This window comes from Gasterosteus aculeatus, chromosome 15 (genome assembly GCF_964276395.1).
Source record: "Gasterosteus aculeatus chromosome 15, fGasAcu3.hap1.1, whole genome shotgun sequence".
In the NCBI taxonomy this organism is placed as follows: Eukaryota; Metazoa; Chordata; class Actinopteri; order Perciformes; family Gasterosteidae; genus Gasterosteus; species Gasterosteus aculeatus.
Window position 1 is genome coordinate 19,661,618 of NC_135703.1, and position 25,745 is coordinate 19,687,362.

The 25,745-nt window shown below is 39.8% G+C and overlaps 56 non-coding genes across 56 annotated transcripts; 54 read left to right on the top strand and 2 right to left on the bottom strand.

Annotated features, from left to right (window-relative positions):
* The first annotated feature begins 269 nt into the window (after positions 1-269).
* trnal-uag (transfer RNA leucine (anticodon UAG)) lies at positions 270-350 on the top strand. Its single transcript has one exon. It is a non-coding gene; the product is annotated as a tRNA-Leu (tRNA).
* Positions 351-661: 311 nt separating this feature from the next.
* On the top strand, positions 662-744 carry trnal-uag (transfer RNA leucine (anticodon UAG)). Its single transcript has one exon. It is a non-coding gene; the product is annotated as a tRNA-Leu (tRNA).
* A 311-nt stretch (positions 745-1,055) lies between these two features.
* trnal-uag (transfer RNA leucine (anticodon UAG)) lies at positions 1,056-1,136 on the top strand. The gene has a single exon. It is a non-coding gene; the product is annotated as a tRNA-Leu (tRNA).
* A 304-nt stretch (positions 1,137-1,440) lies between these two features.
* Positions 1,441-1,521, top strand: trnal-uag (transfer RNA leucine (anticodon UAG)). The gene has a single exon. It is a non-coding gene; the product is annotated as a tRNA-Leu (tRNA).
* Positions 1,522-1,832: 311 nt separating this feature from the next.
* On the top strand, positions 1,833-1,915 carry trnal-uag (transfer RNA leucine (anticodon UAG)). The gene has a single exon. It is a non-coding gene; the product is annotated as a tRNA-Leu (tRNA).
* Positions 1,916-2,226: 311 nt separating this feature from the next.
* Positions 2,227-2,307, top strand: trnal-uag (transfer RNA leucine (anticodon UAG)). Its single transcript has one exon. It is a non-coding gene; the product is annotated as a tRNA-Leu (tRNA).
* Positions 2,308-2,611: 304 nt separating this feature from the next.
* On the top strand, positions 2,612-2,694 carry trnal-uag (transfer RNA leucine (anticodon UAG)). The gene has a single exon. It is a non-coding gene; the product is annotated as a tRNA-Leu (tRNA).
* A 311-nt stretch (positions 2,695-3,005) lies between these two features.
* On the top strand, positions 3,006-3,088 carry trnal-uag (transfer RNA leucine (anticodon UAG)). The gene has a single exon. It is a non-coding gene; the product is annotated as a tRNA-Leu (tRNA).
* A 311-nt stretch (positions 3,089-3,399) lies between these two features.
* Positions 3,400-3,482, top strand: trnal-uag (transfer RNA leucine (anticodon UAG)). The gene has a single exon. It is a non-coding gene; the product is annotated as a tRNA-Leu (tRNA).
* Positions 3,483-3,790: 308 nt separating this feature from the next.
* trnal-uag (transfer RNA leucine (anticodon UAG)) lies at positions 3,791-3,873 on the top strand. The gene has a single exon. It is a non-coding gene; the product is annotated as a tRNA-Leu (tRNA).
* Positions 3,874-4,582: 709 nt separating this feature from the next.
* trnal-uag (transfer RNA leucine (anticodon UAG)) lies at positions 4,583-4,663 on the top strand. Its single transcript has one exon. It is a non-coding gene; the product is annotated as a tRNA-Leu (tRNA).
* A 311-nt stretch (positions 4,664-4,974) lies between these two features.
* Positions 4,975-5,057, top strand: trnal-uag (transfer RNA leucine (anticodon UAG)). The gene has a single exon. It is a non-coding gene; the product is annotated as a tRNA-Leu (tRNA).
* Positions 5,058-5,368: 311 nt separating this feature from the next.
* Positions 5,369-5,451, top strand: trnal-uag (transfer RNA leucine (anticodon UAG)). The gene has a single exon. It is a non-coding gene; the product is annotated as a tRNA-Leu (tRNA).
* A 311-nt stretch (positions 5,452-5,762) lies between these two features.
* Positions 5,763-5,843, top strand: trnal-uag (transfer RNA leucine (anticodon UAG)). The gene has a single exon. It is a non-coding gene; the product is annotated as a tRNA-Leu (tRNA).
* A 304-nt stretch (positions 5,844-6,147) lies between these two features.
* trnal-uag (transfer RNA leucine (anticodon UAG)) lies at positions 6,148-6,230 on the top strand. The gene has a single exon. It is a non-coding gene; the product is annotated as a tRNA-Leu (tRNA).
* Positions 6,231-6,541: 311 nt separating this feature from the next.
* trnal-uag (transfer RNA leucine (anticodon UAG)) lies at positions 6,542-6,624 on the top strand. Its single transcript has one exon. It is a non-coding gene; the product is annotated as a tRNA-Leu (tRNA).
* Positions 6,625-6,935: 311 nt separating this feature from the next.
* Positions 6,936-7,018, top strand: trnal-uag (transfer RNA leucine (anticodon UAG)). The gene has a single exon. It is a non-coding gene; the product is annotated as a tRNA-Leu (tRNA).
* A 308-nt stretch (positions 7,019-7,326) lies between these two features.
* On the top strand, positions 7,327-7,409 carry trnal-uag (transfer RNA leucine (anticodon UAG)). Its single transcript has one exon. It is a non-coding gene; the product is annotated as a tRNA-Leu (tRNA).
* Positions 7,410-8,118: 709 nt separating this feature from the next.
* On the top strand, positions 8,119-8,199 carry trnal-uag (transfer RNA leucine (anticodon UAG)). The gene has a single exon. It is a non-coding gene; the product is annotated as a tRNA-Leu (tRNA).
* A 311-nt stretch (positions 8,200-8,510) lies between these two features.
* On the top strand, positions 8,511-8,593 carry trnal-uag (transfer RNA leucine (anticodon UAG)). The gene has a single exon. It is a non-coding gene; the product is annotated as a tRNA-Leu (tRNA).
* Positions 8,594-8,904: 311 nt separating this feature from the next.
* Positions 8,905-8,987, top strand: trnal-uag (transfer RNA leucine (anticodon UAG)). Its single transcript has one exon. It is a non-coding gene; the product is annotated as a tRNA-Leu (tRNA).
* Positions 8,988-9,298: 311 nt separating this feature from the next.
* On the top strand, positions 9,299-9,379 carry trnal-uag (transfer RNA leucine (anticodon UAG)). The gene has a single exon. It is a non-coding gene; the product is annotated as a tRNA-Leu (tRNA).
* Positions 9,380-9,683: 304 nt separating this feature from the next.
* trnal-uag (transfer RNA leucine (anticodon UAG)) lies at positions 9,684-9,764 on the top strand. The gene has a single exon. It is a non-coding gene; the product is annotated as a tRNA-Leu (tRNA).
* Positions 9,765-10,075: 311 nt separating this feature from the next.
* Positions 10,076-10,158, top strand: trnal-uag (transfer RNA leucine (anticodon UAG)). The gene has a single exon. It is a non-coding gene; the product is annotated as a tRNA-Leu (tRNA).
* Positions 10,159-10,469: 311 nt separating this feature from the next.
* trnal-uag (transfer RNA leucine (anticodon UAG)) lies at positions 10,470-10,552 on the top strand. Its single transcript has one exon. It is a non-coding gene; the product is annotated as a tRNA-Leu (tRNA).
* Positions 10,553-10,863: 311 nt separating this feature from the next.
* On the top strand, positions 10,864-10,946 carry trnal-uag (transfer RNA leucine (anticodon UAG)). Its single transcript has one exon. It is a non-coding gene; the product is annotated as a tRNA-Leu (tRNA).
* A 311-nt stretch (positions 10,947-11,257) lies between these two features.
* On the top strand, positions 11,258-11,340 carry trnal-uag (transfer RNA leucine (anticodon UAG)). Its single transcript has one exon. It is a non-coding gene; the product is annotated as a tRNA-Leu (tRNA).
* Positions 11,341-11,651: 311 nt separating this feature from the next.
* Positions 11,652-11,732, top strand: trnal-uag (transfer RNA leucine (anticodon UAG)). The gene has a single exon. It is a non-coding gene; the product is annotated as a tRNA-Leu (tRNA).
* A 304-nt stretch (positions 11,733-12,036) lies between these two features.
* trnal-uag (transfer RNA leucine (anticodon UAG)) lies at positions 12,037-12,117 on the top strand. Its single transcript has one exon. It is a non-coding gene; the product is annotated as a tRNA-Leu (tRNA).
* Positions 12,118-12,428: 311 nt separating this feature from the next.
* On the top strand, positions 12,429-12,511 carry trnal-uag (transfer RNA leucine (anticodon UAG)). Its single transcript has one exon. It is a non-coding gene; the product is annotated as a tRNA-Leu (tRNA).
* Positions 12,512-12,822: 311 nt separating this feature from the next.
* trnal-uag (transfer RNA leucine (anticodon UAG)) lies at positions 12,823-12,905 on the top strand. Its single transcript has one exon. It is a non-coding gene; the product is annotated as a tRNA-Leu (tRNA).
* A 311-nt stretch (positions 12,906-13,216) lies between these two features.
* On the top strand, positions 13,217-13,299 carry trnal-uag (transfer RNA leucine (anticodon UAG)). Its single transcript has one exon. It is a non-coding gene; the product is annotated as a tRNA-Leu (tRNA).
* Positions 13,300-13,610: 311 nt separating this feature from the next.
* trnal-uag (transfer RNA leucine (anticodon UAG)) lies at positions 13,611-13,693 on the top strand. The gene has a single exon. It is a non-coding gene; the product is annotated as a tRNA-Leu (tRNA).
* A 311-nt stretch (positions 13,694-14,004) lies between these two features.
* Positions 14,005-14,087, top strand: trnal-uag (transfer RNA leucine (anticodon UAG)). Its single transcript has one exon. It is a non-coding gene; the product is annotated as a tRNA-Leu (tRNA).
* Positions 14,088-14,398: 311 nt separating this feature from the next.
* trnal-uag (transfer RNA leucine (anticodon UAG)) lies at positions 14,399-14,479 on the top strand. The gene has a single exon. It is a non-coding gene; the product is annotated as a tRNA-Leu (tRNA).
* A 304-nt stretch (positions 14,480-14,783) lies between these two features.
* On the top strand, positions 14,784-14,866 carry trnal-uag (transfer RNA leucine (anticodon UAG)). Its single transcript has one exon. It is a non-coding gene; the product is annotated as a tRNA-Leu (tRNA).
* Positions 14,867-15,177: 311 nt separating this feature from the next.
* trnal-uag (transfer RNA leucine (anticodon UAG)) lies at positions 15,178-15,260 on the top strand. The gene has a single exon. It is a non-coding gene; the product is annotated as a tRNA-Leu (tRNA).
* A 311-nt stretch (positions 15,261-15,571) lies between these two features.
* Positions 15,572-15,652, top strand: trnal-uag (transfer RNA leucine (anticodon UAG)). Its single transcript has one exon. It is a non-coding gene; the product is annotated as a tRNA-Leu (tRNA).
* A 304-nt stretch (positions 15,653-15,956) lies between these two features.
* Positions 15,957-16,037, top strand: trnal-uag (transfer RNA leucine (anticodon UAG)). The gene has a single exon. It is a non-coding gene; the product is annotated as a tRNA-Leu (tRNA).
* A 311-nt stretch (positions 16,038-16,348) lies between these two features.
* trnal-uag (transfer RNA leucine (anticodon UAG)) lies at positions 16,349-16,431 on the top strand. The gene has a single exon. It is a non-coding gene; the product is annotated as a tRNA-Leu (tRNA).
* Positions 16,432-16,742: 311 nt separating this feature from the next.
* On the top strand, positions 16,743-16,823 carry trnal-uag (transfer RNA leucine (anticodon UAG)). Its single transcript has one exon. It is a non-coding gene; the product is annotated as a tRNA-Leu (tRNA).
* A 304-nt stretch (positions 16,824-17,127) lies between these two features.
* On the top strand, positions 17,128-17,208 carry trnal-uag (transfer RNA leucine (anticodon UAG)). Its single transcript has one exon. It is a non-coding gene; the product is annotated as a tRNA-Leu (tRNA).
* A 311-nt stretch (positions 17,209-17,519) lies between these two features.
* Positions 17,520-17,602, top strand: trnal-uag (transfer RNA leucine (anticodon UAG)). Its single transcript has one exon. It is a non-coding gene; the product is annotated as a tRNA-Leu (tRNA).
* Positions 17,603-17,913: 311 nt separating this feature from the next.
* Positions 17,914-17,994, top strand: trnal-uag (transfer RNA leucine (anticodon UAG)). Its single transcript has one exon. It is a non-coding gene; the product is annotated as a tRNA-Leu (tRNA).
* Positions 17,995-18,305: 311 nt separating this feature from the next.
* Positions 18,306-18,388, top strand: trnal-uag (transfer RNA leucine (anticodon UAG)). Its single transcript has one exon. It is a non-coding gene; the product is annotated as a tRNA-Leu (tRNA).
* Positions 18,389-18,699: 311 nt separating this feature from the next.
* trnal-uag (transfer RNA leucine (anticodon UAG)) lies at positions 18,700-18,780 on the top strand. The gene has a single exon. It is a non-coding gene; the product is annotated as a tRNA-Leu (tRNA).
* Positions 18,781-19,084: 304 nt separating this feature from the next.
* On the top strand, positions 19,085-19,165 carry trnal-uag (transfer RNA leucine (anticodon UAG)). Its single transcript has one exon. It is a non-coding gene; the product is annotated as a tRNA-Leu (tRNA).
* Positions 19,166-19,476: 311 nt separating this feature from the next.
* Positions 19,477-19,559, top strand: trnal-uag (transfer RNA leucine (anticodon UAG)). The gene has a single exon. It is a non-coding gene; the product is annotated as a tRNA-Leu (tRNA).
* Positions 19,560-19,870: 311 nt separating this feature from the next.
* Positions 19,871-19,953, top strand: trnal-uag (transfer RNA leucine (anticodon UAG)). Its single transcript has one exon. It is a non-coding gene; the product is annotated as a tRNA-Leu (tRNA).
* A 311-nt stretch (positions 19,954-20,264) lies between these two features.
* On the top strand, positions 20,265-20,347 carry trnal-uag (transfer RNA leucine (anticodon UAG)). The gene has a single exon. It is a non-coding gene; the product is annotated as a tRNA-Leu (tRNA).
* A 317-nt stretch (positions 20,348-20,664) lies between these two features.
* Positions 20,665-20,747, top strand: trnal-uag (transfer RNA leucine (anticodon UAG)). Its single transcript has one exon. It is a non-coding gene; the product is annotated as a tRNA-Leu (tRNA).
* Positions 20,748-21,064: 317 nt separating this feature from the next.
* On the top strand, positions 21,065-21,147 carry trnal-uag (transfer RNA leucine (anticodon UAG)). Its single transcript has one exon. It is a non-coding gene; the product is annotated as a tRNA-Leu (tRNA).
* Positions 21,148-21,458: 311 nt separating this feature from the next.
* Positions 21,459-21,541, top strand: trnal-uag (transfer RNA leucine (anticodon UAG)). Its single transcript has one exon. It is a non-coding gene; the product is annotated as a tRNA-Leu (tRNA).
* A 317-nt stretch (positions 21,542-21,858) lies between these two features.
* trnal-uag (transfer RNA leucine (anticodon UAG)) lies at positions 21,859-21,941 on the top strand. The gene has a single exon. It is a non-coding gene; the product is annotated as a tRNA-Leu (tRNA).
* Positions 21,942-22,393: 452 nt separating this feature from the next.
* trnar-ucg (transfer RNA arginine (anticodon UCG)) lies at positions 22,394-22,466 on the bottom strand. Its single transcript has one exon. It is a non-coding gene; the product is annotated as a tRNA-Arg (tRNA).
* A 481-nt stretch (positions 22,467-22,947) lies between these two features.
* trnai-aau (transfer RNA isoleucine (anticodon AAU)) lies at positions 22,948-23,021 on the bottom strand. The gene has a single exon. It is a non-coding gene; the product is annotated as a tRNA-Ile (tRNA).
* Between the last annotated feature and the right edge of the window lie 2,724 nt (positions 23,022-25,745).

Sequence of the window (25,745 nt, forward strand, 5' to 3'; positions counted from 1 at the left end):
AGATATTTCTCTCTGAATTGAAATACCGCAACGGTGTTTGTGTTAAAGAGTTGAAACATAATGTGTTATTTGGAGGCATATTTAATAAATGATAGCAAGATGTTTTTCAGCATTTTAGATACTTTCAGTATTTTTAGGTCAGGATTGCAAAGCGGTCTGAGGTACTGCGTTCAGGTTCAAGAATTCACTTCAAAAGTGTGATGAACAACAAATGTCATCTGTGACAGCATGATATTTTTTATAATTTCCACTATTTGACATATTTCTCAGTCAGGATGGCCGAGCGGTCTAAGGCGCTGCGTTTAGGCCGCAGTCTCCACTGGAGGCGGGTTCAAATCCCACTTCTGACAGTCACTGGTGTTGTTTGTTTGCTGAGACATATGTAAGATATTTCTCTCTGAATTGAAATACCGCAACGGTGTTTGTGTTAAAGAGTTGAAACATAATTATCCATGTGTTATTTGGAGGCATATTTAATAAATGATAGCAAGATGTTTTTCAGCATTTTAGATACTTTCAGTATTTTTAGGTCAGCATTGCAAAGCGGTCTGAGGTACTGCGTTCAGGTTCAAGAATTCACTTCAAAAGTGTGATGAACAACAACAGTCATCTGTGACAGCATGATATTTTTTACAATTTCCACTATTTGACATATTTCTCAGTCAGGATGGCCGAGCGGTCTAAGGCGCTGCGTTTAGGCCGCAGTCTCCACTGGAGGCGTGGGTTCAAATCCCACTTCTGACAGTCACTGGTGTTGTTCGTTGGCTGAGACATATGTAACATATTTCTCGCTGAATTGAAATACAGCTATGGTTTTTGTGTTAAAGAGTTGAAATATAATATTCCATGTGTGATTAAGAGGCATATTTAATAAATGATAGCAAGATGTTTTTCATCATTTTAGATACTTTCAGTATTTTTAGGTCAGGATTGCAAAGCAGTCTGAGGTACTGCGTTCAGGTTCAAGAATTCACTTCAAAAGTGTGATGAACAACAAATGTCATCTGTGACAGCATGATATTTTTTATAATTTCCACTACTTGACATATTTCTCAGTCAGGATGGCCGAGCGGTCTAAGGCGCTGCGTTTAGGCCGCAGTCTCCACTGGAGGCGGGTTCAAATCCCACTTCTGACAGTCACTGGTGTTGTTTGTTGGCTGAGACATATGTAAGATATTTCTCTCTGAATTGAAATACCGCAACGGTGTTTGTGTTAAAGAGTTGAAACATAATGTGTTATTTGGAGGCATATTTAATAAATGATAGCAAGATGTTTTTCAGCATTTTAGATACTTTCAGTATTTTTAGGTCAGGATTGCAAAGCGGTCTGAGGTACTGCGTTCAGGTTCAAGAATTCACTTCAAAAGTGTGATGAACAACAAATGTCATCTGTGACAGCATGATATTTTTTATAATTTCCACTATTTGACATATTTCTCAGTCAGGATGGCCGAGCGGTCTAAGGCGCTGCGTTTAGGCCGCAGTCTCCACTGGAGGCGGGTTCAAATCCCACTTCTGACAGTCACTGGTGTTGTTTGTTTGCTGAGACATATGTAAGATATTTCTCTCTGAATTGAAATACCGCAACGGTGTTTGTGTTAAAGAGTTGAAACATAATTATCCATGTGTTATTTGGAGGCATATTTAATAAATGATAGCAAGATGTTTTTCAGCATTTTAGATACTTTCAGTATTTTTAGGTCAGCATTGCAAAGCGGTCTGAGGTACTGCGTTCAGGTTCAAGAATTCACTTCAAAAGTGTGATGAACAACAACAGTCATCTGTGACAGCATGATATTTTTTACAATTTCCACTATTTGACATATTTCTCAGTCAGGATGGCCGAGCGGTCTAAGGCGCTGCGTTTAGGCCGCAGTCTCCACTGGAGGCGTGGGTTCAAATCCCACTTCTGACAGTCACTGGTGTTGTTCGTTGGCTGAGACATATGTAACATATTTCTCGCTGAATTGAAATACAGCTATGGTTTTTGTGTTAAAGAGTTGAAATATAATATTCCATGTGTGATTAAGAGGCATATTTAATAAATGATAGCAAGATGTTTTTCATCATTTTAGATACTTTCAGTATTTTTAGGTCAGGATTGCAAAGCAGTCTGAGGTACTGCGTTCAGGTTCAAGAATTCACTTCAAAAGTGTGATGAACAACAAATGTCATCTGTGACAGCATGATATTTTTTATAATTTCCACTACTTGACATATTTCTCAGTCAGGATGGCCGAGCGGTCTAAGGCGCTGCGTTTAGGCCGCAGTCTCCACTGGAGGCGGGTTCAAATCCCACTTCTGACAGTCACTGGTGTTGTTTGTTGGCTGAGACATATGTAAGATATTTCTCTCTGAATTGAAATACCGCAACGGTGTTTGTGTTAAAAAGTTGAAACATAATGTGTTATTTGGAGGCATATTTAATAAATGATAGCAAGATGTTTTTCATCATTTTAGATACTTTCAGTATTTTTAGGTCAGGATTGCAAAGCAGTCTGAGGTACTGCGTTCAGGTTCAAGAATTCACTTCAAAAGTGTGATGAACAACAACAGTCATCTGTGACAGCATGATATTTTTTACAATTTCCACTATTTGACATATTTCTCAGTCAGGATGGCCGAGCGGTCTAAGGCGCTGCGTTTAGGCCGCAGTCTCCACTGGAGGCGTGGGTTCAAATCCCACTTCTGACAGTCACTGGTGTTGTTCGTTGGCTGAGACATATGTAACATATTTCTCTCTGAATTGAAATACCGCAATGGTTTTTGTGTTAAAGAGTTGAAACATAATATTCCATGTGTGATTAAGAGGCATATTTAATAAATGATAGCAAGATGTTTTTCATCATTTTAGATACTTTCAGTATTTTTAGGTCAGGATTGCAAAGCGGTCTGAGGTACTGCGTTCAGGTTCAAGAATTCACTTCAAAAGTGTGATGAACAACAAATGTCATCTGTGACAGCATGATATTTTTTATAATTTCAACTACTTGACATATTTCTCAGTCAGGATGGCCGAGCGGTCTAAGGCGCTGCGTTTAGGCCGCAGTCTCCACTGGAGGCGTGGGTTCAAATCCCACTTCTGACAGTCACTGGTGTTGTTCGTTGGCTGAGACATATGTAACATATTTCTCGCTGAATTGAAATACAGCTATGGTTTTTGTGTTAAAGAGTTGAAATATAATATTCCATGTGTGATTAAGAGGCATATTTAATAAATGATAGCAATATGTTTTTCATCATTTTAGATACTTTCAGTATTTTTAGGTCAGGATTGCAAAGCAGTCTGAGGTACTGCGTTCAGGTTCAAGAATTCACTTCAAAAGTGTGATGAACAACAACAGTCATCTGTGACAGCATGATATTTTTTACAATTTCCACTATTTGACATATTTCTCAGTCAGGATGGCCGAGCGGTCTAAGGCGCTGCGTTTAGGCCGCAGTCTCCACTGGAGGCGTGGGTTCAAATCCCACTTCTGACAGTCACTGGTGTTGTTCGTTGGCTGAGACATATGTAACATATTTCTCTCTGAATTGAAATACCGCAATGGTTTTTGTGTTAAAGAGTTGAAACATAATATTCCATGTGTGATTAAGAGGCATATTTAATAAATGATAGCAAGATGTTTTTCATCATTTTAGATACTTTCAGTATTTTTAGGTCAGGATTGCAAAGCGGTCTGAGGTACTGCGTTCAGGTTCAAGAATTCACTTCAAAAGTGTGATGAACAAATGTCATCTGTGACAGCATGATATTTTTTATAATTTCCACTATTTGACATATTTCTCAGTCAGGATGGCCGAGCGGTCTAAGGCGCTGCGTTTAGGCCGCAGTCTCCACTGGAGGCGTGGGTTCAAATCCCATTTCTGACAGTCACTGGTGTTGTTCGTTGGCTGAGACATATGTAAGATATTTCTCGCTGAATTGAAATACCGCAACGGTGTTTGTGTTAAAGAGTTGAAACATAATATTCCATGTGTTATTTAGAGGCATATTTAATAAATGATAGCAAGATGTTTTTCATCATTTTAGATACTTTCAGTATTTTTAGGTCAGGATTGCAAAGCGGTCTGAGGTACTGCGTTCAGGTTTTCACTCAAGAATTCACTTCAAAAGTGTGATGAACAACAAATGTCATCTGTGACAGCATGATATTTTTTATAATTTCCACTATTTGACATATTTCTCAGTCAGGATGGCCGAGCGGTCTAAGGCGCTGAGTTTAGGCCGCAGTCTCCACTGGAGGCGGGTTCAAATCCCACTTCTGACAGTCACTGGTGTTGTTCGTTGGCTGAGACATATGTAACATATTTCTCGCTGAATTGAAATACAGCTATGGTTTTTGTGTTAAAGAGTTGAAATATAATATTCCATGTGTGATTAAGAGGCATATTTAATAAATGATAGCAAGATGTTTTTCATCATTTTAGATACTTTCAGTATTTTTAGGTCAGGATTGCAAAGCAGTCTGAGGTACTGCGTTCAGGTTCAAGAATTCACTTCAAAAGTGTGATGAACAACAACAGTCATCTGTGACAGGATGATATTTTTTACAATTTCCACTATTTGACATATTTCTCAGTCAGGATGGCCGAGCGGTCTAAGGCGCTGCGTTTAGGCCGCAGTCTCCACTGGAGGCGGGTTCAAATCCCACTTCTGACAGTCACTGGTGTTGTTTGTTGGCTGAGACATATGTAAGATATTTCTCTCTGAATTGAAATACCGCAACGGTGTTTGTGTTAAAGAGTTGAAACATAATTATCCATGTGTTATTTGGAGGCATATTTAATAAATGATAGCAAGATGTTTTTCAGCATTTTAGATACTTTCAGTATTTTTAGGTCAGGATTGCAAAGCGGTTTGAGGTACTGCGTTCAGGTTCAAGAATTCACTTCAAAAGTGTGATGAACAACAAATGTCATCTGTGACAGCATGATATTTTTTATAATTTCCACTATTTGACATATTTCTCAGTCAGGATGGCCGAGCGGTCTAAGGCGCTGCGTTTAGGCCGCAGTCTCCACTGGAGGCGTGGGTTCAAATCCCACTTCTGACAGTCACTGGTGTTGTTCGTTGGCTGAGACATATGTAACATATTTCTCGCTGAATTGAAATACAGCTATGGTTTTTGTGTTAAAGAGTTGAAATATAATATTCCATGTGTGATTAAGAGGCATATTTAATAAATGATAGCAAGATGTTTTTCATCATTTTAGATACTTTCAGTATTTTTAGGTCAGGATTGCAAAGCAGTCTGAGGTACTGCGTTCAGGTTCAAGAATTCACTTCAAAAGTGTGATGAACAACAACAGTCATCTGTGACAGCATGATATTTTTTACAATTTCCACTATTTGACATATTTCTCAGTCAGGATGGCCGAGCGGTCTAAGGCGCTGCGTTTAGGCCGCAGTCTCCACTGGAGGCGTGGGTTCAAATCCCACTTCTGACAGTCACTGGTGTTGTTCGTTGGCTGAGACATATGTAACATATTTCTCGCTGAATTGAAATACAGCTATGGTTTTTGTGTTAAAGAGTTGAAATATAATATTCCATGTGTGATTAAGAGGCATATTTAATAAATGATAGCAAGATGTTTTTCATCATTTTAGATACTTTCAGTATTTTTAGGTCAGGATTGCAAAGCAGTCTGAGGTACTGCGTTCAGGTTCAAGAATTCACTTCAAAAGTGTGATGAACAACAACAGTCATCTGTGACAGCATGATATTTTTTACAATTTCCACTATTTGACATATTTCTCAGTCAGGATGGCCGAGCGGTCTAAGGCGCTGCGTTTAGGCCGCAGTCTCCACTGGAGGCGGGTTCAAATCCCACTTCTGACAGTCACTGGTGTTGTTTGTTGGCTGAGACATATGTAAGATATTTCTCTCTGAATTGAAATACCGCAACGGTGTTTGTGTTAAAGAGTTGAAACATAATGTGTTATTTGGAGGCATATTTAATAAATGATAGCAAGATGTTTTTCATCATTTTAGATACTTTCAGTATTTTTAGGTCAGGATTGCAAAGCAGTCTGAGGTACTGCGTTCAGGTTCAAGAATTCACTTCAAAAGTGTGATGAACAACAACAGTCATCTGTGACAGCATGATATTTTTTACAATTTCCACTATTTGACATATTTCTCAGTCAGGATGGCCGAGCGGTCTAAGGCGCTGCGTTTAGGCCGCAGTCTCCACTGGAGGCGTGGGTTCAAATCCCACTTCTGACAGTCACTGGTGTTGTTCGTTGGCTGAGACATATGTAACATATTTCTCTCTGAATTGAAATACCGCAATGGTTTTTGTGTTAAAGAGTTGAAACATAATATTCCATGTGTGATTAAGAGGCATATTTAATAAATGATAGCAAGATGTTTTTCATCATTTTAGATACTTTCAGTATTTTTAGGTCAGGATTGCAAAGCGGTCTGAGGTACTGCGTTCAGGTTCAAGAATTCACTTCAAAAGTGTGATGAACAACAAATGTCATCTGTGACAGCATGATATTTTTTATAATTTCAACTACTTGACATATTTCTCAGTCAGGATGGCCGAGCGGTCTAAGGCGCTGCGTTTAGGCCGCAGTCTCCACTGGAGGCGTGGGTTCAAATCCCACTTCTGACAGTCACTGGTGTTGTTCGTTGGCTGAGACATATGTAACATATTTCTCGCTGAATTGAAATACAGCTATGGTTTTTGTGTTAAAGAGTTGAAATATAATATTCCATGTGTGATTAAGAGGCATATTTAATAAATGATAGCAATATGTTTTTCATCATTTTAGATACTTTCAGTATTTTTAGGTCAGGATTGCAAAGCAGTCTGAGGTACTGCGTTCAGGTTCAAGAATTCACTTCAAAAGTGTGATGAACAACAACAGTCATCTGTGACAGCATGATATTTTTTACAATTTCCACTATTTGACATATTTCTCAGTCAGGATGGCCGAGCGGTCTAAGGCGCTGCGTTTAGGCCGCAGTCTCCACTGGAGGCGTGGGTTCAAATCCCACTTCTGACAGTCACTGGTGTTGTTCGTTGGCTGAGACATATGTAACATATTTCTCTCTGAATTGAAATACCGCAATGGTTTTTGTGTTAAAGAGTTGAAACATAATATTCCATGTGTGATTAAGAGGCATATTTAATAAATGATAGCAAGATGTTTTTCATCATTTTAGATACTTTCAGTATTTTTAGGTCAGGATTGCAAAGCGGTCTGAGGTACTGCGTTCAGGTTCAAGAATTCACTTCAAAAGTGTGATGAACAAATGTCATCTGTGACAGCATGATATTTTTTATAATTTCCACTATTTGACATATTTCTCAGTCAGGATGGCCGAGCGGTCTAAGGCGCTGCGTTTAGGCCGCAGTCTCCACTGGAGGCGTGGGTTCAAATCCCATTTCTGACAGTCACTGGTGTTGTTCGTTGGCTGAGACATATGTAAGATATTTCTCGCTGAATTGAAATACCGCAACGGTGTTTGTGTTAAAGAGTTGAAACATAATATTCCATGTGTTATTTAGAGGCATATTTAATAAATGATAGCAAGATGTTTTTCATCATTTTAGATACTTTCAGTATTTTTAGGTCAGGATTGCAAAGCGGTCTGAGGTACTGCGTTCAGGTTTTCACTCAAGAATTCACTTCAAAAGTGTGATGAACAACAAATGTCATCTGTGACAGCATGATATTTTTTATAATTTCCACTATTTGACATATTTCTCAGTCAGGATGGCCGAGCGGTCTAAGGCGCTGAGTTTAGGCCGCAGTCTCCACTGGAGGCGGGTTCAAATCCCACTTCTGACAGTCACTGGTGTTGTTCGTTGGCTGAGACATATGTAACATATTTCTCGCTGAATTGAAATACAGCTATGGTTTTTGTGTTAAAGAGTTGAAATATAATATTCCATGTGTGATTAAGAGGCATATTTAATAAATGATAGCAAGATGTTTTTCATCATTTTAGATACTTTCAGTATTTTTAGGTCAGGATTGCAAAGCAGTCTGAGGTACTGCGTTCAGGTTCAAGAATTCACTTCAAAAGTGTGATGAACAACAACAGTCATCTGTGACAGGATGATATTTTTTACAATTTCCACTATTTGACATATTTCTCAGTCAGGATGGCCGAGCGGTCTAAGGCGCTGCGTTTAGGCCGCAGTCTCCACTGGAGGCGGGTTCAAATCCCACTTCTGACAGTCACTGGTGTTGTTTGTTGGCTGAGACATATGTAAGATATTTCTCTCTGAATTGAAATACCGCAACGGTGTTTGTGTTAAAGAGTTGAAACATAATTATCCATGTGTTATTTGGAGGCATATTTAATAAATGATAGCAAGATGTTTTTCAGCATTTTAGATACTTTCAGTATTTTTAGGTCAGGATTGCAAAGCGGTTTGAGGTACTGCGTTCAGGTTCAAGAATTCACTTCAAAAGTGTGATGAACAACAAATGTCATCTGTGACAGCATGATATTTTTTATAATTTCCACTATTTGACATATTTCTCAGTCAGGATGGCCGAGCGGTCTAAGGCGCTGCGTTTAGGCCGCAGTCTCCACTGGAGGCGTGGGTTCAAATCCCACTTCTGACAGTCACTGGTGTTGTTCGTTGGCTGAGACATATGTAACATATTTCTCGCTGAATTGAAATACAGCTATGGTTTTTGTGTTAAAGAGTTGAAATATAATATTCCATGTGTGATTAAGAGGCATATTTAATAAATGATAGCAAGATGTTTTTCATCATTTTAGATACTTTCAGTATTTTTAGGTCAGGATTGCAAAGCAGTCTGAGGTACTGCGTTCAGGTTCAAGAATTCACTTCAAAAGTGTGATGAACAACAACAGTCATCTGTGACAGCATGATATTTTTTACAATTTCCACTATTTGACATATTTCTCAGTCAGGATGGCCGAGCGGTCTAAGGCGCTGCGTTTAGGCCGCAGTCTCCACTGGAGGCGTGGGTTCAAATCCCACTTCTGACAGTCACTGGTGTTGTTCGTTGGCTGAGACATATGTAACATATTTCTCGCTGAATTGAAATACAGCTATGGTTTTTGTGTTAAAGAGTTGAAATATAATATTCCATGTGTGATTAAGAGGCATATTTAATAAATGATAGCAAGATGTTTTTCATCATTTTAGATACTTTCAGTATTTTTAGGTCAGGATTGCAAAGCAGTCTGAGGTACTGCGTTCAGGTTCAAGAATTCACTTCAAAAGTGTGATGAACAACAACAGTCATCTGTGACAGCATGATATTTTTTACAATTTCCACTATTTGACATATTTCTCAGTCAGGATGGCCGAGCGGTCTAAGGCGCTGCGTTTAGGCCGCAGTCTCCACTGGAGGCGGGTTCAAATCCCACTTCTGACAGTCACTGGTGTTGTTTGTTGGCTGAGACATATGTAAGATATTTCTCTCTGAATTGAAATACCGCAACGGTGTTTGTGTTAAAGAGTTGAAACATAATGTGTTATTTGGAGGCATATTTAATAAATGATAGCAAGATGTTTTTCAGCATTTTAGATACTTTCAGTATTTTTAGGTCAGGATTGCAAAGCGGTCTGAGGTACTGCGTTCAGGTTCAAGAATTCACTTCAAAAGTGTGATGAACAACAAATGTCATCTGTGACAGCATGATATTTTTTATAATTTCCACTATTTGACATATTTCTCAGTCAGGATGGCCGAGCGGTCTAAGGCGCTGCGTTTAGGCCGCAGTCTCCACTGGAGGCGGGTTCAAATCCCACTTCTGACAGTCACTGGTGTTGTTTGTTGGCTGAGACATATGTAAGATATTTCTCTCTGAATTGAAATACCGCAACGGTGTTTGTGTTAAAGAGTTGAAACATAATTATCCATGTGTTATTTGGAGGCATATTTAATAAATGATAGCAAGATGTTTTTCAGCATTTTAGATACTTTCAGTATTTTTAGGTCAGCATTGCAAAGCGGTCTGAGGTACTGCGTTCAGGTTCAAGAATTCACTTCAAAAGTGTGATGAACAACAAATGTCATCTGTGACAGCATGATATTTTTTATAATTTCCACTATTTGACATATTTCTCAGTCAGGATGGCCGAGCGGTCTAAGGCGCTGCGTTTAGGCCGCAGTCTCCACTGGAGGCGTCGGTTCAAATCCCACTTCTGACAGTCACTGGTGTTGTTCGTTGGCTGAGACATATGTAACATATTTCTCGCTGAATTGAAATACAGCTATGGTTTTTGTGTTAAAGAGTTGAAATATAATATTCCATGTGTGATTAAGAGGCATATTTAATAAATGATAGCAAGATGTTTTTCATCATTTTAGATACTTTCAGTATTTTTAGGTCAGGATTGCAAAGCAGTCTGAGGTACTGCGTTCAGGTTCAAGAATTCACTTCAAAAGTGTGATGAACAACAACAGTCATCTGTGACAGGATGATATTTTTTACAATTTCCACTATTTGACATATTTCTCAGTCAGGATGGCCGAGCGGTCTAAGGCGCTGCGTTTAGGCCGCAGTCTCCACTGGAGGCGTGGGTTCAAATCCCACTTCTGACAGTCACTGGTGTTGTTTGTTGGCTGAGACATATGTAAGATATTTCTCTCTGAATTGAAATACCGCAACGGTGTTTGTGTTAAAGAGTTGAAACATAATTATCCATGTGTTATTTGGAGGCATATTTAATAAATGATAGCAAGATGTTTTTCAGCATTTTAGATACTTTCAGTATTTTTAGGTCAGCATTGCAAAGCGGTCTGAGGTACTGCGTTCAGGTTCAAGAATTCACTTCAAAAGTGTGATGAACAACAAATGTCATCTGTGACAGCATGATATTTTTTATAATTTCCACTATTTGACATATTTCTCAGTCAGGATGGCCGAGCGGTCTAAGGCGCTGCGTTTAGGCCGCAGTCTCCACTGGAGGCGTGGGTTCAAATCCCACTTCTGACAGTCACTGGTGTTGTTCGTTGGCTGAGACATATGTAACATATTTCTCGCTGAATTGAAATACAGCTATGGTTTTTGTGTTAAAGAGTTGAAATATAATATTCCATGTGTGATTAAGAGGCATATTTAATAAATGATAGCAAGATGTTTTTCATCATTTTAGATACTTTCAGTATTTTTAGGTCAGGATTGCAAAGCAGTCTGAGGTACTGCGTTCAGGTTCAAGAATTCACTTCAAAAGTGTGATGAACAACAACAGTCATCTGTGACAGGATGATATTTTTTACAATTTCCACTATTTGACATATTTCTCAGTCAGGATGGCCGAGCGGTCTAAGGCGCTGCGTTTAGGCCGCAGTCTCCACTGGAGGCGTGGGTTCAAATCCCACTTCTGACAGTCACTGGTGTTGTTCGTTGGCTGAGACATATGTAACATATTTCTCTCTGAATTGAAATACTGCAATGGTTTTTGTGTTAAAGAGTTGAAACATAATATTCCATGTGTGATTAAGAGGCATATTTAATAAATGATAGCAAGATGTTTTTCAGCATTTTAGATACTTTCAGTATTTTTAGGTCAGCATTGCAAAGCGGTCTGAGGTACTGCGTTCAGGTTCAAGAATTCACTTCAAAAGTGTGATGAACAACAAATGTCATCTGTGACAGCATGATATTTTTTATAATTTCCACTACTTGACATATTTCTCAGTCAGGATGGCCGAGCGGTCTAAGGCGCTGCGTTTAGGCCGCAGTCTCCACTGGAGGCGGGTTCAAATCCCACTTCTGACAGTCACTGGTGTTGTTTGTTGGCTGAGACATATGTAAGATATTTCTCTCTGAATTGAAATACCGCAACGGTGTTTGTGTTAAAGAGTTGAAACATAATGTGTTATTTGGAGGCATATTTAATAAATGATAGCAAGATGTTTTTCAGCATTTTAGATACTTTCAGTATTTTTAGGTCAGGATTGCAAAGCGGTCTGAGGTACTGCGTTCAGGTTCAAGAATTCACTTCAAAAGTGTGATGAACAACAAATGTCATCTGTGACAGCATGATATTTTTTATAATTTCCACTATTTGACATATTTCTCAGTCAGGATGGCCGAGCGGTCTAAGGCGCTGCGTTTAGGCCGCAGTCTCCACTGGAGGCGGGTTCAAATCCCACTTCTGACAGTCACTGGTGTTGTTTGTTGGCTGAGACATATGTAAGATATTTCTCTCTGAATTGAAATACCGCAACGGTGTTTGTGTTAAAGAGTTGAAACATAATTATCCATGTGTTATTTGGAGGCATATTTAATAAATGATAGCAAGATGTTTTTCAGCATTTTAGATACTTTCAGTATTTTTAGGTCAGCATTGCAAAGCGGTCTGAGGTACTGCGTTCAGGTTCAAGAATTCACTTCAAAAGTGTGATGAACAACAAATGTCATCTGTGACAGCATGATATTTTTTATAATTTCCACTATTTGACATATTTCTCAGTCAGGATGGCCGAGCGGTCTAAGGCGCTGCGTTTAGGCCGCAGTCTCCACTGGAGGCGTCGGTTCAAATCCCACTTCTGACAGTCACTGGTGTTGTTCGTTGGCTGAGACATATGTAACATATTTCTCGCTGAATTGAAATACAGCTATGGTTTTTGTGTTAAAGAGTTGAAATATAATATTCCATGTGTGATTAAGAGGCATATTTAATAAATGATAGCAAGATGTTTTTCATCATTTTAGATACTTTCAGTATTTTTAGGTCAGGATTGCAAAGCAGTCTGAGGTACTGCGTTCAGGTTCAAGAATTCACTTCAAAAGTGTGATGAACAACAACAGTCATCTGTGACAGGATGATATTTTTTACAATTTCCACTATTTGACATATTTCTCAGTCAGGATGGCCGAGCGGTCTAAGGCGCTGCGTTTAGGCCGCAGTCTCCACTGGAGGCGTGGGTTCAAATCCCACTTCTGACAGTCACTGGTGTTGTTCGTTGGCTGAGACATATGTAACATATTTCTCTCTGAATTGAAATACTGCAATGGTTTTTGTGTTAAAGAGTTGAAACATAATATTCCATGTGTGATTAAGAGGCATATTTAATAAATGATAGCAAGATGTTTTTCAGCATTTTAGATACTTTCAGTATTTTTAGGTCAGCATTGCAAAGCGGTCTGAGGTACTGCGTTCAGGTTCAAGAATTCACTTCAAAAGTGTGATGAACAACAAATGTCATCTGTGACAGCATGATATTTTTTATAATTTCCACTACTTGACATATTTCTCAGTCAGGATGGCCGAGCGGTCTAAGGCGCTGCGTTTAGGCCGCAGTCTCCACTGGAGGCGTGGGTTCAAATCCCACTTCTGACAGTCACTGGTGTTGTTCGTTGGCTGAGACATATGTAACATATTTCTCTCTGAATTGAAATACTGCAATGGTTTTTGTGTTAAAGAGTTGAAACATAATATTCCATGTGTGATTAAGAGGCATATTTAATAAATGATAGCAAGATGTTTTTCAGCATTTTAGATACTTTCAGTATTTTTAGGTCAGCATTGCAAAGCGGTCTGAGGTACTGCGTTCAGGTTCAAGAATTCACTTCAAAAGTGTGATGAACAACAAATGTCATCTGTGACAGCATGATATTTTTTATAATTTCCACTATTTGACATATTTCTCAGTCAGGATGGCCGAGCGGTCTAAGGCGCTGCGTTTAGGCCGCAGTCTCCACTGGAGGCGTCGGTTCAAATCCCACTTCTGACAGTCACTGGTGTTGTTCGTTGGCTGAGACATATGTAACATATTTCTCGCTGAATTGAAATACAGCTATGGTTTTTGTGTTAAAGAGTTGAAATATAATATTCCATGTGTGATTAAGAGGCATATTTAATAAATGATAGCAAGATGTTTTTCATCATTTTAGATACTTTCAGTATTTTTAGGTCAGGATTGCAAAGCAGTCTGAGGTACTGCGTTCAGGTTCAAGAATTCACTTCAAAAGTGTGATGAACAACAACAGTCATCTGTGACAGGATGATATTTTTTACAATTTCCACTATTTGACATATTTCTCAGTCAGGATGGCCGAGCGGTCTAAGGCGCTGCGTTTAGGCCGCAGTCTCCACTGGAGGCGTGGGTTCAAATCCCACTTCTGACAGTCACTGGTGTTGTTCGTTGGCTGAGACATATGTAACATATTTCTCTCTGAATTGAAATACTGCAATGGTTTTTGTGTTAAAGAGTTGAAACATAATATTCCATGTGTGATTAAGAGGCATATTTAATAAATGATAGCAAGATGTTTTTCAGCATTTTAGATACTTTCAGTATTTTTAGGTCAGCATTGCAAAGCGGTCTGAGGTACTGCGTTCAGGTTCAAGAATTCACTTCAAAAGTGTGATGAACAACAAATGTCATCTGTGACAGCATGATATTTTTTATAATTTCCACTACTTGACATATTTCTCAGTCAGGATGGCCGAGCGGTCTAAGGCGCTGCGTTTAGGCCGCAGTCTCCACTGGAGGCGGGTTCAAATCCCACTTCTGACAGTCACTGGTGTTGTTTGTTGGCTGAGACATATGTAAGATATTTCTCTCTGAATTGAAATACCGCAACGGTGTTTGTGTTAAAGAGTTGAAACATAATGTGTTATTTGGAGGCATATTTAATAAATGATAGCAAGATGTTTTTCAGCATTTTAGATACTTTCAGTATTTTTAGGTCAGGATTGCAAAGCGGTTTGAGGTACTGCGTTCAGGTTCAAGAATTCACTTCAAAAGTGTGATGAACAACAAATGTCATCTGTGACAGCATGATATTTTTTATAATTTCCACTATTTGACATATTTCTCAGTCAGGATGGCCGAGCGGTCTAAGGCGCTGCGTTTAGGCCGCAGTCTCCACTGGAGGCGTGGGTTCAAATCCCACTTCTGACAGTCACTGGTGTTGTTCGTTGGCTGAGACATATGTAACATATTTCTCGCTGAATTGAAATACAGCTATGTTTTTTGTGTTAAAGAGTTGAAATATAATATTCCATGTGTGATTAACAGGCATATTTAATAAATGATAGCAAGATGTTTTTCATCATTTTAGATACTTTCAGTATTTTTAGGTCAGGATTGCAAAGCAGTCTGAGGTACTGCGTTCAGGTTCAAGAATTCACTTCAAAAGTGTGATGAACAACAACAGTCATCTGTGACAGCATGATATTTTTTACAATTTCCACTATTTGACATATTTCTCAGTCAGGATGGCCGAGCGGTCTAAGGCGCTGCGTTTAGGCCGCAGTCTCCACTGGAGGCGTGGGTTCAAATCCCACTTCTGACAGTCACTGGTGTTGTTCGTTGGCTGAGACATATGTAACATATTTCTCGCTGAATTGAAATACAGCTATGGTTTTTGTGTTAAAGAGTTGAAATATAATATTCCATGTGTGATTAAGAGGCATATTTAATAAATGATAGCAAGATGTTTTTCATCATTTTAGATACTTTCAGTATTTTTAGGTCAGGATTGCAAAGCAGTCTGAGGTACTGCGTTCAGGTTCAAGAATTCACTTCAAAAGTGTGATGAACAACAAATGTCATCTGTGACAGCATGATATTTTTTATAATTTCCACTACTTGACATATTTCTCAGTCAGGATGGCCGAGCGGTCTAAGGCGCTGCGTTTAGGCCGCAGTCTCCACTGGAGGCGGGTTCAAATCCCACTTCTGACAGTCACTGGTGTTGTTTGTTGGCTGAGACATATGTAAGATATTTCTCTCTGAATTGAAATACCGCAACGGTGTTTGTGTTAAAGAGTTGAAACATAATGTGTTATTTGGAGGCATATTTAATAAATGATAGCAAGATGTTTTTCAGCATTTTAGATACTTTCAGTATTTTTAGGTCAGGATTGCAAAGCGGTCTGAGGTACTGCGTTCAGGTTCAAGAATTCACTTCAAAAGTGTGATGAACAACAAATGTCATCTGTGACAGCATGATATTTTTTATAATTTCCACTATTTGACATATTTCTCAGTCAGGATGGCCGAGCGGTCTAAGGCGCTGCGTTTAGGCCGCAGTCTCCACTGGAGGCGGGTTCAAATCCCACTTCTGACAGTCACTGGTGTTGTTTGTTGGCTGAGACATATGTAAGATATTTCTCTCTGAATTGAAATACCGCAACGGTGTTTGTGTTAAAGAGTTGAAACATAATTATCCATGTGTTATTTGGAGGCATATTTAATAAATGATAGCAAGATGTTTTTCAGCATTTTAGATACTTTCAGTATTTTTAGGTCAGCATTGCAAAGCGGTCTGAGGTACTGCGTTCAGGTTCAAGAATTCACTTCAAAAGTGTGATGAACAACAACAGTCATCTGTGACAGCATGATATTTTTTACAATTTCCACTATTTGACATATTTCTCAGTCAGGATGGCCGAGCGGTCTAAGGCGCTGCGTTTAGGCCGCAGTCTCCACTGGAGGCGTGGGTTCAAATCCCACTTCTGACAGTCACTGGTGTTGTTCGTTGGCTGAGACATATGTAACATATTTCTCGCTGAATTGAAATACAGCTATGGTTTTTGTGTTAAAGAGTTGAAATATAATATTCCATGTGTGATTAAGAGGCATATTTAATAAATGATAGCAAGATGTTTTTCATCATTTTAGATACTTTCAGTATTTTTAGGTCAGGATTGCAAAGCAGTCTGAGGTACTGCGTTCAGGTTCAAGAATTCACTTCAAAAGTGTGATGAACAACAAATGTCATCTGTGACAGCATGATATTTTTTATAATTTCCACTACTTGACATATTTCTCAGTCAGGATGGCCGAGCGGTCTAAGGCGCTGCGTTTAGGCCGCAGTCTCCACTGGAGGCGGGTTCAAATCCCACTTCTGACAGTCACTGGTGTTGTTTGTTGGCTGAGACATATGTAAGATATTTCTCTCTGAATTGAAATACCGCAACGGTGTTTGTGTTAAAGAGTTGAAACATAATGTGTTATTTGGAGGCATATTTAATAAATGATAGCAAGATGTTTTTCAGCATTTTAGATACTTTCAGTATTTTTAGGTCAGGATTGCAAAGCGGTCTGAGGTACTGCGTTCAGGTTCAAGAATTCACTTCAAAAGTGTGATGAACAACAAATGTCATCTGTGACAGCATGATATTTTTTATAATTTCCACTATTTGACATATTTCTCAGTCAGGATGGCCGAGCGGTCTAAGGCGCTGCGTTTAGGCCGCAGTCTCCACTGGAGGCGGGTTCAAATCCCACTTCTGACAGTCACTGGTGTTGTTTGTTGGCTGAGACATATGTAAGATATTTCTCTCTGAATTGAAATACCGCAACGGTGTTTGTGTTAAAGAGTTGAAACATAATTATCCATGTGTTATTTGGAGGCATATTTAATAAATGATAGCAAGATGTTTTTCAGCATTTTAGATACTTTCAGTATTTTTAGGTCAGCATTGCAAAGCGGTCTGAGGTACTGCGTTCAGGTTCAAGAATTCACTTCAAAAGTGTGATGAACAACAAATGTCATCTGTGACAGCATGATATTTTTTATAATTTCCACTATTTGACATATTTCTCAGTCAGGATGGCCGAGCGGTCTAAGGCGCTGCGTTTAGGCCGCAGTTTCCACTGGAGGCGTGGGTTCAAATCCCACTTCTGACAGTCACTGGTGTTGTTCGTTGGCTGAGACATATGTAACATATTTCTCGCTGAATTGAAATACAGCTATGGTTTTTGTGTTAAAGAGTTGAAATATAATATTCCATGTGTGATTAAGAGGCATATTTAATAAATGATAGCAAGATGTTTTTCATCATTTTAGATACTTTCAGTATTTTTAGGTCAGGATTGCAAAGCAGTCTGAGGTACTGCGTTCAGGTTCAAGAATTCACTTCAAAAGTGTGATGAACAACAAATGTCATCTGTGACAGCATGATATTTTTTATAATTTCCACTTCTTGACATATTTCTCAGTCAGGATGGCCGAGCGGTCTAAGGCGCTGCGTTTAGGCCGCAGTCTCCACTGGAGGCGGGTTCAAATCCCACTTCTGACAGTCACTGGTGTTGTTTGTTGGCTGAGACATATGTAAGATATTTCTCTCTGAATTGAAATACCGCAACGGTGTTTGTGTTAAAGAGTTGAAACATAATTATCCATGTGTTATTTGGAGGCATATTTAATAAATGATAGCAAGATGTTTTTCAGCATTTTAGATACTTTCAGTATTTTTAGGTCAGCATTGCAAAGCGGTCTGAGGTACTGCGTTCAGGTTCAAGAATTCACTTCAAAAGTGTGATGAACAACAACAGTCATCTGTGACAGCATGATATTTTTTACAATTTCCACTATTTGACATATTTCTCAGTCAGGATGGCCGAGCGGTCTAAGGCGCTGCGTTTAGGCCGCAGTCTCCACTGGAGGCGTGGGTTCAAATCCCACTTCTGACAGTCACTGGTGTTGTTCGTTGGCTGAGACATATGTAACATATTTCTCGCTGAATTGAAATACAGCTATGGTTTTTGTGTTAAAGAGTTGAAATATAATATTCCATGTGTGATTAAGAGGCATATTTAATAAATGATAGCAAGATGTTTTTCATCATTTTAGATACTTTCAGTATTTTTAGGTCAGGATTGCAAAGCAGTCTGAGGTACTGCGTTCAGGTTCAAGAATTCACTTCAAAAGTGTGATGAACAACAAATGTCATCTGTGACAGCATGATATTTTTTATAATTTCCACTACTTGACATATTTCTCAGTCAGGATGGCCGAGCGGTCTAAGGCGCTGCGTTTAGGCCGCAGTCTCCACTGGAGGGGGGTTCAAATCCCACTTCTGACAGTCACTGGTGTTGTTTGTTGGCTGAGACATATGTAAGATATTTCTCTCTGAATTGAAATACCGCAACGGTGTTTGTGTTAAAGAGTTGAAACATAATGTGTTATTTGGAGGCATATTTAATAAATGATAGCAAGATGTTTTTCAGCATTTTAGATACTTTCAGTATTTTTAGGTCAGGATTGCAAAGCGGTCTGAGGTACTGCGTTCAGGTTCAAGAATTCACTTCAAAAGTGTGATGAACAACAAATGTCATCTGTGACAGCATGATATTTTTTATAATTTCCACTATTTGACATATTTCTCAGTCAGGATGGCCGAGCGGTCTAAGGCGCTGCGTTTAGGCCGCAGTCTCCACTGGAGGCGGGTTCAAATCCCACTTCTGACAGTCACTGGTGTTGTTTGTTGGCTGAGACATATGTAAGATATTTCTCTCTGAATTGAAATACCGCAACGGTGTTTGTGTTAAAGAGTTGAAACATAATTATCCATGTGTTATTTGGAGGCATATTTAATAAATGATAGCAAGATGTTTTTCAGCATTTTAGATACTTTCAGTATTTTTAGGTCAGCATTGCAAAGCGGTCTGAGGTACTGCGTTCAGGTTCAAGAATTCACTTCAAAAGTGTGATGAACAACAAATGTCATCTGTGACAGCATGATATTTTTTATAATTTCCACTATTTGACATATTTCTCAGTCAGGATGGCCGAGCGGTCTAAGGCGCTGCGTTTAGGCCGCAGTTTCCACTGGAGGCGTGGGTTCAAATCCCACTTCTGACAGTCACTGGTGTTGTTCGTTGGCTGAGACATATGTAACATATTTCTCGCTGAATTGAAATACAGCTATGGTTTTTGTGTTAAAGAGTTGAAATATAATATTCCATGTGTGATTAAGAGGCATATTTAATAAATGATAGCAAGATGTTTTTCATCATTTTAGATACTTTCAGTATTTTTAGGTCAGGATTGCAAAGCAGTCTGAGGTACTGCGTTCAGGTTCAAGAATTCACTTCAAAAGTGTGATGAACAACAACAGTCATCTGTGACAGGATGATATTTTTTACAATTTCCACTATTTGACATATTTCTCAGTCAGGATGGCCGAGCGGTCTAAGGCGCTGCGTTTAGGCCGCAGTCTCCACTGGAGGCGTGGGTTCAAATCCCACTTCTGACAGTCACTGGTGTTGTTCGTTGGCTGAGACATATGTAACATATTTTTTTCTGAATTGAAATACTGCAATGGTTTTTGTGTTAAAGAGTTGAAACATAATATTCCATGTGTGATTAAGAGGCATATTTAATAAATGATAGCAAGATGTTTTTCATCATTTTAGATACTTTCAGTATTTTTAGGTCAGCATTGCAAAGCGGTCTGAGGTACTGCGTTCAGGTTCAAGAATTCACTTCAAAAGTGTGATGAACAACAAATGTCATCTGTGACAGCATGATATTTTTTATAATTTCCACTATTTGACATATTTCTCAGTCAGGATGGCCGAGCGGTCTAAGGCGCTGCGTTTAGGCCGCAGTCTCCACTGGAGGCGTGGGTTCAAATCTCACTTCTGACAGTCACTGGTGTTGTTCGTTGGCTGAGACATATGTAACATATTTCTCTCTGAATTGAAATACAGCTATGATTTTTGTGTTAAAGAGTTGAAATATAATATTCCATGTGTGATTAAGAGGCATATTTAACAAATGATAGCAAGATGTTTTCCATCATTTTAGATACTTTCAGTATTTTTAGGTCAGGATTGCAAAGCGCTCTGAGGTGCTGCGTTCAGGTTTTCACTCAAGAATTCACTTCAAAAGTGTGATGAACAACAAATGTCATCTGTGACAGCATGATATTTTTTATAATTTCCACTATTTGACATATTTCTCAGTCAGGATGGCCGAGCGGTCTAAGGCGCTGCGTTTAGGCCGCAGTCTCCACTGGAGGCGTGGGTTCAAATCCCACTTCTGACAGTCACTGGTGTTGTTTGTTGGCTGAGACATATGTAAAATATTTCACGCTGAATTGAAATACAGCTATGGTTTTTGTGTTAAAGAGTTGAAATATAATATTCCATGTGTGATTAAGAGGCATATTTAATAAATGATAGCAAGATGTTTTTCATCATTTTAGAAACTTTCAGTATTTTTAGGTCAGGATTGCAAAGCGCTCTGAGGTGCTGCGTTCAGGTTTTCACTCAAGAATTCACTTCAAAAGTGTGATGAACAACAAATGTCATCTGTGACAGCATGATATTTTTTATAATTTCCACTATTTGACATATTTCTCAGTCAGGATGGCCGAGCGGTCTAAGGCGCTGCGTTTAGGCCGCAGTCTCCACTGGAGGCATGGGTTCAAATCCCACTTCTGACAGTCACTGGTGTTGTTCGTTGGCTGAGACATATGTAACATATTTCTCACTGAATTGAAATACAGCAATGGTTTTTGTGTTAAAGAGTTGAAATATAATATTCCATGTGTGATTAAGAGGCATATTTAATAAATGATAGCAAGATGTTTTTCATCATTTTAGATACTTTCAGTATTTTTAGGTCAGGATTGCAAAGCGGTCTGAGGTACTGCGTTCAGGTTCAATAATTCACTTCAAAAGTGTGATGAACAACAAATGTCATCTGTGACAGCATGATATTTTTTATAATTTCCACTATTTGACATATTTCTCAGTCAGGATGGCCGAGCGGTCTAAGGCGCTGCGTTTAGGCCGCAGTCTCCACTGGAGGCGTGGGTTCAAATCTCACTTCTGACAGTCACTGGTGTTGTTCGTTGGCTGAGACATATGTAACATATTTCTCTCTGAATTGAAATACAGCTATGATTTTTGTGTTAAAGAGTTGAAATATAATATTCCATGTGTGATTAAGAGGCATATTTAACAAATGATAGCAAGATGTTTTCTATCATTTTAGATACTTTCAGTATTTTTAGGTCAGGATTGCAAAGCGCTCTGAGGTGCTGCGTTCAGGTTTTCACTCAAGAATTCACTTCAAAAGTGTGATGAACAACAAATGTCATCTGTGACAGCATGATATTTTTTATAATTTCCACTATTTGACATATTTCTCAGTCAGGATGGCCGAGCGGTCTAAGGCGCTGCGTTTAGGCCGCAGTCTCCACTGGAGGCGTGGGTTCAAATCCCACTTCTGACAGTCACTGGTGTTGTTTGTTGGCTGAGACATATGTAACATATTTCTCGCTGAATTGAAATACAGCTATGGTTTTTGTGTTAAAGAGTTGAAATATAATATTCCATGTGTGATTAAGAGGCATATTTAATAAATGATAGCAAGATGTTTTTCATCATTTTAGATACTTTCAGTATTTTTAGGTCAGGATTGCAAAGCGGTCTGAGGTACTGCATTCAGGTTCAAGAATTCACTTCAAAAGTGTGATAAACAAGAAATGTCAACTTCTATGATGCAGGCAGTAAATAATTGTCAATCAGTTGTGAGAGACTATCACCTTTAATTTCCCCAGTAAAATAGACGGTGAAGAGAATGAATTTAAATATAATGGAAGTATATTTTGTTGGAAACAACAATGCTTATACCTGAGGAAATTCAACTTTGCACAAGACTTCTTACAAATATCTTGGAAGTTTCAACCACGAAGGGACTCGAACCCTCAATCTTCTGATCCGAAGGCAGACGCCTTGTCCATTAGGCCACGCGGTCACTAAATGCAACGGTTTCACTTTTTTCCAGCGCTATTATTCACCTGCAGAGTAGGAGGATCAGCAAAATATTTTTCAACACCCGACGTTTGCAACTCCATCATGAATTTAAACATCTACTGCAAGTGTGGACGGATTTATCGTTGAATGAGTGTTACCGGGGGTTTTTGGGATTTAACTTACAATCACATAGTATCACCATTATGTTCTGACAATGTCAGGTAAAGACACAGTTTTGATTTTTTTTAATTGGCCTGGGAGAATACTTGAGAATGTTACCAGTGGGATCACCTACTGGCTTGGCATTGCTAGACAGGATGGATGGGTTTCCACAAAAAAATATTTGGATGGAGGTAGATCATTGAACCTGGATGGGATGTAGTAACAGCTGACTTTCTATTGGATTCTTCTTTGGAATAGGACAGTTTCAGAGGCTGGAATAACACAGACTAAATAAAAACATATGATATTCTGGCAATCCTTGGCCAGTATGGGGATTGAACCCATGACCTTGGCGTTATTAGCACCACGCTCTGACCATCTGAGCTAACCGGCCCTTTTCTCTGATTTTATCCAACTACAGTAAATCCAGATTTCATGCCAAATGAGAACTTCTAAAATGCAGGCAGTAAACAATTGTCAATCAGTTGTGAGAGACTATCACCTTTAATTTCCCCATTAAAATAGACGGTGAAGAGAAGGAATTTAAATATAATGGAAGTATATTTTGTTGGAAACAACAATGCTTATACCTGAGGAAATTCAACTTTGCACAAGACTTCTTACAAATATCTTGGAAGTTTCAACCACAAAGGGACTCGAACGCTCAATCTTCTGATCCGAAGTCAGACGCCTTGTCCATTAGGCCACGTGGTCCCTAAATGCAACAGTTTCACTTTTTTTTAACTGTTATTATTCACCTGCAGAGTAGGAGGACCAGAAAAATATCTTTCAGCATGTTGTTCTGCAGTGTGCGTGCGAGGAAGCAGGTCTTCATTGCAGCATTGTATGTGTGTGTATGTGGGTGTGCGTGCGAGGAAGCAGGTCTTAAAACAATGTGTGTGGTGTGTTTCATCTCCCTGTTTTGGAGAGGGAGCAGTCGGTCTTCCGTCACACATGCGCTCTCCCTCCCCATCGCACCGTCAGTCTGAAGTGCCAACTTCCAATGTCCTGTTTCGCCACAGTGGAAGCATTCACCGGGTTGCGCCTCTCGTGGGGCCCCTGCATGGAAACGCCTTCTCCTCCCACGATTCAATCCCCAGCCTCGTCCTCTCTGTTGGCCCCTCCCGTAAGAATGACCAAGTGGGTGGGGTTTCGGGCCTTCTTTCGGCACCCAGAGTCATTTGATGGATGGCTTGGAGCATCGCGAGCTGGGCTTTCTCCCCAGTCTGCTTGCTGTGTTTGTCTTGACGCATTTGATTTTCCACATGCATTTTATAATTGTGTCGTGCATGTTTTACCACTTCTGTGAGCCTGGCATCTTCCAGACCCACGACAGAGTGTTCAGTGGCAGTTTTGACGTCTGGCAGAAGCCCGTTCATGAAGGCGTTCTTGAGACGAGTTTCCCACACAGTCATGTTGGTTATGTCTGTGGGCTCCTCGAGGCCGCTGTGAATCTGAAAAGCAGCCACAAGACGCTGATAGTAAGACGTTACATCTTCGGTCCTACCTTGTTTTGTGCTGTTAATGAGGGCCATGTTTACTGCTGCCGAAAAAGCTGTAACAACAGCTGCATATACTGCGGTGACAAACGCTCTGTAGGCAACGTTACCTGCATGATCCTAGTCGGGTGCCTCGTGGCGGGAGTCACAGCCCTGACCAGTGACCCCTGACCAGTGACCACCGCTCTGATTTTACTGAAATCACTCAGGCCCACATGTTTGACCAGAAGACGATGGATCTCGGGTCCGGTGGGCATGAATTCTTTACAGAAGGCCAGGAACTCTTTTCCAAAGGCTGCACCGCTTTTGATGTTGGGCAGGTGAGAGGCTGCCTGTTGAATATCAGTCGCCCATCCGGTCCCGGGACCTGAATCATGGGGGCCTGGATGAGGGAGCCGTCAAAATTACCGTCCATACTGTCCATATCAGGGTTTGACCATTGGCAGGCCAGGGGCTTTGGAGTGGATTGGGCTATGGGGTAATGCGAGAAGGGGTTGGTCGGGGACATTGGTGTTGCTGGACCGCCCTGGTTCTGGAGTCTGGTGACGCTGAGGGTCTGGTATGGAGGTGGCGCTGGTCCCGCTTGTTGAGCTGGTTGAGGTGGGGGAGTTGTGTTCAGGAGAGGACTGCTTGCCCCTGTCAGGGATGGATACAGTGGAGAAGTGGATTATTCTGTGTTTCTATGTCAGGCTTTTCAGGTTTTGGACACGCCATTTGCTTCATTGTTTGTTTTCTCTCCCTACATTTACATTCCGTTTCCCAGTATGCCAGACATGTCTGGTTTTTCTCTGTTATTTCTAAGTCTTTAACTTTGATATTTTTACCACTTTTCAAATGTTTTAACTTTGCTTCCAAATGCCCTAGTAACATTTTAAGTTTAGCGGCACTCAACGAGCCGTTTTCTGGAAAACCAAACTCTTTTTTCCAGTATGGGAGACACTCTGTACATGTTTTCCCGTATTTCTGCTGCATCATTGCCACAATCGGACCCGACGGTTCCGTGTGTTTTGCGGACTGGCCACCCATCTTTTACTGGTGGACCCTACCGGTTTACTTATTACAATACAGTCGTCACCGTAAGGCGTAATTTCTTTACTCAAGGAAAAACTTTGCAAAAACCCCACTCAAAATTCACGTCACGTTATTACCACGATCTTATTCTAGAGTTAATTCAGTAGAATTCACGTTTGGTGAAATAACAATAGTCTTATTTTGAATGTAATTCAGCGTAAAATTCACGTTTAGATATCACCCCCTCTACAGTTACTTTAGTAGAATCCACGTAGGTGAATAACAACGGTCTCATCTTACCTGCTTCAGTATAAAACTCACGTGTGTGCTATTTCCACAGGTGGAATTCACGTTTGATTGGGAGGAATGGCCTCCCTGATCTGAACCCGAGCGGGTGTTTGTTACTGGACTTCTGTGCTAGTCACGGATTGTCCATAACAAACACCATGTTCGAACATAAGGATGTTCATAAGTGTACGTGGTACCAGAGCACCCTAGGCCAAAGATCAATGATCGATTTTGTAATCGTATCGTCTGATCTGAGGCCGCATGTTCTGGACACTCGGGTAAAGAGAGGGGCAGAGCTGTCAACTGATCACCATCTGGTT